This window comes from Leptodactylus fuscus, chromosome 10 (genome assembly GCF_031893055.1).
Source record: "Leptodactylus fuscus isolate aLepFus1 chromosome 10, aLepFus1.hap2, whole genome shotgun sequence".
NCBI lineage: Eukaryota > Metazoa > Chordata > Amphibia > Anura > Leptodactylidae > Leptodactylus > Leptodactylus fuscus.
The window spans coordinates 47,219,846-47,224,845 of NC_134274.1; the positions used below are offsets into that span (position 1 = coordinate 47,219,846).

Here is a 5,000-nt window from a genome sequence, read left to right on the forward strand (position 1 = left end):
TTCCTTTCTTTTTTTTTTTTCTATTTTTTGAAATCCAGATGGGGTTATGGCATAGGTTTTATTTTGTTTTTACTTTTAAGTGTCAGGAAAAATCATTAAAATGCGATGTCTGACTTTAAAAAAAAAAATAAAAACGGAGTTGCTATAACAGAAGAGTTAAGTTTATGTTGAAAGGTTGCCTGTAAAGTTGAGGTGCGAGATGAGTCCCAAGAACTAAGTCTTGAACTTCCCATAGTAGGCGGGGGATTAGCTCAAATGGTAGAGCGCTCGCTTAGCATGCGAGAGGTAGCGGGATCGATGCCCGCATCCTCCAGAGCTTAAGTTGGCTTCATTTTTCATGAAAGGAAGGAAAAAGATCTTGTCTTCCCGGGGCCGCCACGCTCACATGCAAGTCTAGATAGCGTGCGCCCGTTGTACAGGCCAGCCTTCGATAGCTCAGCTAGTAGAGCGGAGGACTGTAGTCAAAAATTAGCAATCCTTAGGTCGCTGGTTCAATTCCGGCTCGAAGGACCTTTTTGCTATCACATCACATTGGACCTTTCAAACTGACCGTAAGCGCGTTGCCTGCCGCGCTCTTATCTCTTCTTCTTCCTACTTCTATCTACGATGACTTTGTTTTTAAAACTTTCTTTCAGTGGAGAGCGCAGCCAAGATGAGCATCTTTAAGTGCGAGATGCAGGGCAAGGAAAAAGGCTGGGAACGTCCCAGGGTGGGCTCGAACCACCAACCTTTCGGTTAACAGCCGAACGCGCTAACCGATTGCGCCACAGAGACGGCATGTCCAGCAGTGTTAAGGGAAAGGTCCATCATTTTAAGGGCATCTCTCTCAGATGACCTTCCGAACAGCAAAATGGAAAAAGAAAAACAAAAAAAAGCTGTGGGCCCCTAATCACCAACAAATGGCTTGGCTGCTAAACTCCTCCATGGACGGCAAGACAGAGTGCGCCTCCCTGTTATCGACTTGATGGCGCTCAGAGAAAAGTTAGAACTTCTCCTCAGCCAGCAATCAACGGCAGCAGAGTGGCGCAGCGGAAGTGTGCTGGGCCCATAACCCAGAGGTCGATGGATCGAAACCATCCTCTGCTAAGTGCAGGGAGTTCTATTTTTTTTATCAGTTTAGCAGTTCTCTTCTATTGAAATCCTTATAGACGTGTGAGCTTACATTGTAACACTAGCTGTCTCGTCTGTGATGCAAACGAGGTGACTGCTGCAAAGTAAACCCCCCAACAGAATGGGCCATGTCAGCCTGTTCTTAGGTTGAGTGGCCATCTTAAAAACCTGTAACAAGATGGTTCTTCTTGTTTCTTCCTTTCTTTTTTTTTTTTCTATTTTTTGAAATCCAGATGGGGTTATGGCATAGGTTTTATTTTGTTTTTTCTTTTAAGTGTCAGGAAAAATCATTAAAATGCGATGTCTGACTTTAAAAAAAAAAAAAAAAAAAAAGGAGTTGCTATAAAAGAAGAGTTAAGTTTATGTTGAAAGGTTGCCTGTAAAGTTGAGGTGCGAGATGAGTCCCAAGAACTAAGTCTTGAACTTCCTATAGTAGCCGGGGGATTATCTCAAATGGTAGAGCGCTCGCTTAGCATGCGAGAGGTAGCGGGATCGATGCCCGCATCCTCCAGAGCTTAAGTTGGCTTCATTTTTCATGAAAGGAAGGAAAAAGATCTTGTCTTCCCGGGGCCGCCACGCTCACATGCAAGTCTAGACAGCGTGCGCACGTTGCACAGGCCAGCCTTCGATAACTCAGCTAGTAGAGCGGAGGACTGTAGTCAAAAATTAGCAATCCTTAGGTCGCTGGTTCAATTCCGGCTCGAAGGACCTTTTTGCTATCACATCACATTGGACCTTTCAAACTGACCGTAAGCGCGTTGCCTGCCGCGCTTCCTTCTTCTATCTACGATGACTTTGTTTTTAAAACTTTCTTTCAGTGGAGAGCGCAGCCAAGATGAGCATCTTTAAGTGCGAGATGCAGGGCAAGGAAAAAGGCTGGGAACGTCCCTGGGTGGGCTCGAACCACCAACCTTTCGGTTAACAGCCGAATGCGCTAACCGATTGTGCCACAGAGACGGCACGTCCAGCAGTGTTAAGGGAAAGGTCCATCAATTTAAGGGCATCTCTCTCAGATGACCTTCCGAACAGCAAAATGGAAAAAGAAAAACAAAAAAAGCTGTGGGCCCCTAATCACCAACAAATGGCTTGGCTGCTAAACTCCTCCATGGATGGCAAGACAGAGTGCGCCTCCCTGTTATCGACTTGATGGCGCTCAGAGAAAAGTTAGAACTTCTCCTCAGCCAGCCATCAACGGCAGCAGAGTGGCGCAGCGGAAGCGTGCTGGGCCCATAACCCAGAGGTCGATGGATCGAAACCATCCTCTGCTAAGTGCTGGGATTTCTATTTATTTTATCAGTTTAGCAGTTCTCTTTTATTGAAATCCTTCTAGAGGTGTGAGCTTACATTGTAACACTAGCTGTCTCGTCTGTGATGCGAACGAGGTGACTGCTGCAAAGTAAACCCCCCAACAGAATGGGCCATGTCAGCCTGTTCTTAGGTTGAGTGGCCATCTTAAAAACCTGTAACAAGATGGTTCTTCTTGTTTCTTCCTTTCTTTTTTTTTTTTCTATTTTTTGAAATCCAGATGGGGTTATGGCATAGGTTTTATTTTGTTTTTACTTTTAAGTGTCAGGAAAAATCATTAAAATGCGATGTCTGACTTTAAAAAAAAAAAAAAAAACGGAGCTGCTATAACAGAAGAGTTAAGTTTATGTTGAAAGGTTGCCTGTAAAGTTGAGGTGCGAGATGAGTCCCAAGAACTAAGTCTTGAACTTCCCATAGTAGGCGGGGGATTAGCTCAAATGGTAGAGCGCTCGCTTAGCATGCGAGAGGTAGCGGGATCGATGCCCGCATCCTCCAGAGCTTAAGTTGGTTTCTTTTTTCATGAAAGGAAGGAAAAAGATCTTGTCTTCCCGGGGCCGCCACGCTCACATGCAAGTCTAGATAGCGTGCGCCCGTTGTACAGGCCAGCATTCGATAGCTCAGCTGGTAGAGCGGAGGACTGTAGTCAAAAATTAGCAATCCTTAGGTCGCTGGTTCAATTCCGGCTCGAAGGACCTTTTTGCTATCACATCACATTGGACCTTTCAAACTGACCGTAAGCGCGTTGCCTGCCGCGCTCTTAGCTCTTCTTCTTCCTACTTCTATCTACGATGACTTTGTTTTTAAAACTTTCTTTCAGTGGAGAGCACAGCCAAGATGAGCATCTTTAAGTGCGAGATGCAGGGCAAGGAAAAAGGCTGGGAACGTCCCTGGGTGGGCTCGAACCACCAACCTTTCGGTTAACAGCCGAACGCGCTAACCGATTGCGCCACAGAGACGGCATGTCCAGCAGTGTTAAGGGAAAGGTCCATCATTTTAAGGGCATCTCTCTCAGATGACCTTCCGAACAGCAAAATGGAAAAAGAAAAACAAAAAAAAGCTGTGGGCCCCTAATCACCAACAAATGGCTTGGCTGCTAAACTCCTCCATGGACGGCAAGACAGAGTGCGCCTCCCTGTTATCGACTTGATGGCGCTCAGAGAAAAGTTAGAACTTCTCCTCAGCCAGCAATCAACGGCAGCAGAGTGGCGCAGCGGAAGCGTGCTGGGCCCATAACCCAGAGGTCGATGGATCGAAACCATCCTCTGCTAAGTGCTGGGAGTTCTATTTTTTTATCAGTTTAGCAGTTCTCTTCTATTGAAATCCTTCTAGACGTGTGAGCTTACATTGTAACACTAGCTGTCTCGTCTGTGATGCGAACGAGGTGACTGCTGCAAAGTAAACCCCCCAACAGAATGGGCCATGTCAGCCTGTTCTTAGGTTGAGTGGCCATCTTAAAAACCTGTAACAAGATGGTTCTTCTTGTTTCTTCCTTTCTTTTTTTTTTTTCTATTTTTTGAAATCCAGATGGGGTTATGGCATAGGTTTTATTTTGTTTTTACTTTTAAGTGTCAGGAAAAATCATTAAAATGCGATGTCTGACTTTAAAAAAAAAAAAAAAAAAAAAGGAGTTGCTATAACAGAAGAGTTAAGTTTATGTTGAAAGGTTGCCTGTAAAGTTGAGGTGCGAGATGAGTCCCAAGAACTAAGTCTTGAACTTCCCATAGTAGGCGGGGGATTAGCTCAAATGGTAGAGCGCTCGCTTAGCATGCGAGAGGTAGCGGGATCGATGCCCGCATCCTCCAGAGCTTAAGTTGGCTTCATTTTTCATGAAAGGAAGGAAAAAGATCTTGTCTTCCCGGGGCCGCCACGCTCACATGCAAGTCTAGATAGCGTGCGCCCGTTGTACAGGCCAGCCTTCGATAGCTCAGCTAGTAGCGCGGAGGACTGTAGTCAAAAATTAGCAATCCTTAGGTCGCTGGTTCAATTCCGGCTCGAAGGACCTTTTTGCTATCACATCACATTGGACCTTTCAAACTGACCGTAAGCGCGTTGCCTGCCGCGCTCTTATCTCTTCTTCTTCCTACTTCTATCTACGATGACTTTGTTTTTAAAACTTTCTTTCAGTGGAGAGCGCAGCCAAGATGAGCATCTTTAAGTGCGAGATGCAGGGCAAGGAAAAAGGCTGGGAACGTCCCTGGGTGGGCTCGAAACACCAACCTTTCGGTTAACAGCCGAACGCGCTAACCGATTGCGCCACAGAGACGGCATGTCCAGCAGTGTTAAGGGAAAGGTCCATCATTTTAAGGGCATCTCTCTCAGATGACCTTCCGAACAGCAAAATGGAAAAAGAAAAACAAAAAAAAGCTGTGGGCCCCTAATCACCAACAAATGGCTTGGCTGCTAAACTCCTCCATGGACGGCAAGACAGAGTGCGCCTCCCTGTTATCGACTTGATGGCGCTCAGAGAAAAGTTAGAACTTCTCCTCAGCCAGCAATCAACGGCAGCAGAGTGGCGCAGCGGAAGTGTGCTGGGCCCATAACCCAGAGGTCGATGGATCGAAACCATCCTCTGCTAAGTGCAGGGA

General features: G+C 46.1%; 13 non-coding genes across 13 annotated transcripts; 9 read left to right on the forward strand and 4 right to left on the reverse strand.

The window, feature by feature from the left end:
- Positions 1-240: 240 nt before the first annotated feature.
- Positions 241-313, forward strand: TRNAA-AGC (transfer RNA alanine (anticodon AGC)). Its single transcript has one exon. It is a non-coding gene; the product is annotated as a tRNA-Ala (tRNA).
- Positions 314-424: 111 nt separating this feature from the next.
- TRNAY-GUA (transfer RNA tyrosine (anticodon GUA)) lies at positions 425-510 on the forward strand. Its single transcript is given in 2 exon segments — positions 425-461; positions 475-510. It is a non-coding gene; the product is annotated as a tRNA-Tyr (tRNA).
- A 190-nt stretch (positions 511-700) lies between these two features.
- TRNAN-GUU (transfer RNA asparagine (anticodon GUU)) lies at positions 701-774 on the reverse strand. Its single transcript has one exon. It is a non-coding gene; the product is annotated as a tRNA-Asn (tRNA).
- A 958-nt stretch (positions 775-1,732) lies between these two features.
- TRNAY-GUA (transfer RNA tyrosine (anticodon GUA)) lies at positions 1,733-1,818 on the forward strand. Its single transcript is given in 2 exon segments — positions 1,733-1,769; positions 1,783-1,818. It is a non-coding gene; the product is annotated as a tRNA-Tyr (tRNA).
- Positions 1,819-1,993: 175 nt separating this feature from the next.
- TRNAN-GUU (transfer RNA asparagine (anticodon GUU)) lies at positions 1,994-2,067 on the reverse strand. Its single transcript has one exon. It is a non-coding gene; the product is annotated as a tRNA-Asn (tRNA).
- A 239-nt stretch (positions 2,068-2,306) lies between these two features.
- TRNAM-CAU (transfer RNA methionine (anticodon CAU)) lies at positions 2,307-2,378 on the forward strand. The gene has a single exon. It is a non-coding gene; the product is annotated as a tRNA-Met (tRNA).
- A 459-nt stretch (positions 2,379-2,837) lies between these two features.
- Positions 2,838-2,910, forward strand: TRNAA-AGC (transfer RNA alanine (anticodon AGC)). Its single transcript has one exon. It is a non-coding gene; the product is annotated as a tRNA-Ala (tRNA).
- Positions 2,911-3,021: 111 nt separating this feature from the next.
- Positions 3,022-3,107, forward strand: TRNAY-GUA (transfer RNA tyrosine (anticodon GUA)). Its single transcript is given in 2 exon segments — positions 3,022-3,058; positions 3,072-3,107. It is a non-coding gene; the product is annotated as a tRNA-Tyr (tRNA).
- Positions 3,108-3,297: 190 nt separating this feature from the next.
- TRNAN-GUU (transfer RNA asparagine (anticodon GUU)) lies at positions 3,298-3,371 on the reverse strand. Its single transcript has one exon. It is a non-coding gene; the product is annotated as a tRNA-Asn (tRNA).
- Positions 3,372-3,611: 240 nt separating this feature from the next.
- On the forward strand, positions 3,612-3,683 carry TRNAM-CAU (transfer RNA methionine (anticodon CAU)). Its single transcript has one exon. It is a non-coding gene; the product is annotated as a tRNA-Met (tRNA).
- Positions 3,684-4,144: 461 nt separating this feature from the next.
- On the forward strand, positions 4,145-4,217 carry TRNAA-AGC (transfer RNA alanine (anticodon AGC)). The gene has a single exon. It is a non-coding gene; the product is annotated as a tRNA-Ala (tRNA).
- A 111-nt stretch (positions 4,218-4,328) lies between these two features.
- On the forward strand, positions 4,329-4,414 carry TRNAY-GUA (transfer RNA tyrosine (anticodon GUA)). Its single transcript is given in 2 exon segments — positions 4,329-4,365; positions 4,379-4,414. It is a non-coding gene; the product is annotated as a tRNA-Tyr (tRNA).
- A 190-nt stretch (positions 4,415-4,604) lies between these two features.
- On the reverse strand, positions 4,605-4,678 carry TRNAN-GUU (transfer RNA asparagine (anticodon GUU)). The gene has a single exon. It is a non-coding gene; the product is annotated as a tRNA-Asn (tRNA).
- Between the last annotated feature and the right edge of the window lie 322 nt (positions 4,679-5,000).